The following is a 3,605-nucleotide window of genomic DNA, read 5'->3' on the forward strand; positions in this document are numbered from 1 at the left end:
AGCCTACACTGTCTAGTTACTAATGTATTCTTTTCTTCCAGATTGTCCTTCATTTTAATATATATCCACATATATATAGATATATATTACCTTTTTTAATCCCAGTGCCTTCCTTCTGTTAATTATTTCCTATTTATAGCTTGCTTTGTATATATTTGTTTGCACATTGTCTCCCCCATTAGATTGTAAACTCCTTGAGGACAAGGATTGTCTTTGTCTCTTTGTATCCCTAGCACTTAGCACAATATCTGGCATGTAATAGAAGCTTAATAAATGTTTACTGGTTGATTTATTGTTCTCTTTTTTACTTTCTTATAAAGACTTGCCACCATAGGCTTAAGACTTTCTATTCTATTTCAATTATTTCTGCTGTGCAGGCCATTCATTTTGCCATTTGTTTACTTTTAATTTCTTTCAAGTTTCTGATTTTTTCTCTTGAACCATTAGAGAATCTCTTACTGCAGTTCCATGTTCTCTTGGGAATATATAGGGTTCTCTGTTTTACCAGGTGCTGATTCAATTTACTTTGCTTTGCAATATGTATTTAGATATGTTTGCAGTTGTTTAGATGTCTTGGTAGCTGTCTTCCTTCTGTTTTAATATCTTTTTGCTGATTTATCTGCTTGTGTTCAAGGTTTTTAACTGTGTTTTCTTTCCCCTGACATCTTTAGTGGTTTTAGGTTTGGTTTGGTTTGGTTTCCCTTGAGAATAGGTTTCCCCATTTTGTCCATTCCAGAAATACAGTAGCTATTCATATACCTGATCCTAACAGTGATCAGTCCAGAAGCTTTGATCTGTTCCATTTTTCTGATGTGAACTAGTTTACTGTAGGCAACCTACTGCACCCATCCACAATGAGAATTTCACTATATCAGTGCCAGGCTTAGCATAGACATCCAGTCAGCTTTAACACCATTGCAGCTCAGAAATCCACAAACTTAAGTGATCCACCAGCCTAAACCTACTCCAAAAGCAGGAATTACAAGAGTATGCTACAAAGTCTGGCTATTTTTTTTTCTTATATTCCCCTATAAGCACATATCTGTTCCTTTTCCTGCATAGTCCAACCCATGAAAACTATATACAAGTACATGTTAGGGAAATAGTGCTTATTTTTAAGGCTCTCTCTTAATGAGGAAAGTATGTGTCTAAACAATCAGGCAACCAATAGCCATTGAGACAGGATTTGTCCTCTACTTCTTCTGGCTCCATATTTGCATAGGAATATAAACAACAAAGACAATCTGGCTATAAGTTTACTATCTCCAAAGAAATCTGCCTTATCTCATTCTATATTTTATGTGATAGCATACACATACATAACACCAAATCTTTTTGATGGCATGTGTTTCATATGCCTTACATCTGAATAATACCAAACATCCATATGTTTATAATCACACAGAGAAAATAATAATTACAACCTGTATTTCTATAAAAATACAAAATTTTCAAAAGATCTTAATTTTCTCAGTAACCTTATAAGATAGGAAGATCAGCTAATATTGTGTTTGCTTTAAAGATAAGGATACTGAGGCTAAAAGAGGTCACTACTCACACCCAGTTAGCATTAAATTTCACATAATAGGTTGAAACTCAAAGGAAATGTGATAAGAACAAATGTAAAGACCTCTGTTTAGGTCCAAAAAATCGACTTGTACAAGTGTAGAATGGGAAAGAGTTCAAGTGTGGCTAGAAAGTAGTTTATGAAAAAGATACAAACGTTTAAGTAAAATGCAAGCTTAGTTGAAATCAGCAATGAGATGTGTCAGTGAAACAAATTTATATATTCTTAGACTACATTACGTTTAAAAATCTAGGTTGAGAGAGGTGATAGACCAGATGTTCTCTTCTCTAGATTAGCCCACCTCTGGATTATCTTAACCAGTTCTGAGAATCACATTTCAAGCAGAATATTGACAAGCTGAAGGCCAAAGAAAAGATTAAACAAGAGGGTAGGTAGATTGGTTAAAAGAATTGGAATTATTTGGCCTGGAGTAGGAGGCACACAATAGCTATCTTCAAATATTTGAAGGCTTGTTATATGGAAGAAGGATTTGATTTGTTCTGCTCACCCCTGAGAAGAAGTTACAGAGAGGTAGTTTTAAGCTCAAACATAAGAAAAAAAATTGCCTAACAATTTGAACTGTCCAAAAAAATGGATGACCTCGGGGAGCTGTGATTTTCACGGCACTGACAGTCTTTGAGCTAAGGTCGAATGAGCACTAGTTTGGAATGTTGCAGAAGGGGCCTGTGTCTTTTGTGCCTGGTTGCACTAGCTGATCTCTAAAGAACTTCCAACTCTTCAATTCGATGATTCAATGATTTTTAGTAATTGGTAGAGTTGTATCTTCAGACTCCTGGTGTAGTGCCCTTTTTACTATATCAAACTGCTGCCTTTACCAAAAAAAAAATCAGAACAATCATATTCTTTTTCATAAAGATGTTTTGGCATTGCGGAGATAATACTGTAATGTCAGACCTTAGAACCATTTATTATAATCACGTGTTTGAAAGCAGGAAGTTGGTTTTCTTAGAAACCAGAACCCTCACTGGAGCTATAGAACCTAATTTAGCCACTGATGTCGCATGCAATCATTTCAGTTATGAAATAAACATAGTGCTAACTTCCCAAGAAGTAATGTAGCATTGTTGATACACATCTAGCCTTAGAATCAGAAAAAACCCTGTGTTCAAGTCCTCCCTCAGATAATTCTTGATTTTGTGACCACTAACAACTCATTCAATCTCTCACTAACTTAGAGAGTTACCTCTAAATAGAAGTTCTTAAACATTTTTGGTTTTACCCTTTACCCTCTTGAAAAAAATTATTGAGGACCCCCAAAAGCTTTTGCTTATTTTGGTTATATTTATAAATGTTTACCATGTAAATTAAAACTGAATTAAAAATAATGACTTATTTAAAAATATCAAGTCCATTACATGCTAACATTTTTTTTGAAAAATAACTATATTTCCCCAAAAATAGTAGTGAAAAGAGTGGCATTGTTTTACTTTTTGCAAATCTCTTGGTTGTCTGGCTTAAGAGAAGACAGCTGGATTCCCATATCTGTTTCTGCATTCAATCTGTTATAATATGATATTTTGGTTGAAGTACAATATAAAGAAAATTGAGCCTTACAGATAGGTAGTTGCTAAAGAGAAGAGTATTGTGTAGGTAAATAACATCTTAGTATCATTATATAAATAGAATTATGTAAATAACCTTATAGAACCCTCCTGAAAGCATCTTGGGGATGCCTAAAGGTCAAACCGTGATTAAAGAATCACACTTTCAGAAACCTGCTCTAAAACCATTAGTGACAGAACCTTTGCTGATCTGCTTTGGTAGATAGCATTTCTTAACAGAATTCCCTCCATCAATGAAATCACAGGTATGGTCTTTCCCCTCTGAAAAAAAATTCTTATTTGTCATGGGTAAATAGGTAAGATAAGTTGTTACGTATTTATTGTGTTTTAGTTACTATTTTTAACAGAGTTGGCTCATGTATCATCTGGTCATTTCTCAATCAAGAAAGAATGTTCAGAAATATTGCTTTAGGCATCAAAGACTCATATTCACAGAATGGCTTTTTCACAATAGT

The sequence above is a fragment of the Vombatus ursinus genome, unplaced genomic scaffold (genome assembly GCF_900497805.2).
Source record: "Vombatus ursinus unplaced genomic scaffold, bare-nosed wombat genome assembly UNPS02001419.1, whole genome shotgun sequence".
Taxonomy (NCBI): Eukaryota; Metazoa; Chordata; class Mammalia; order Diprotodontia; family Vombatidae; genus Vombatus; species Vombatus ursinus.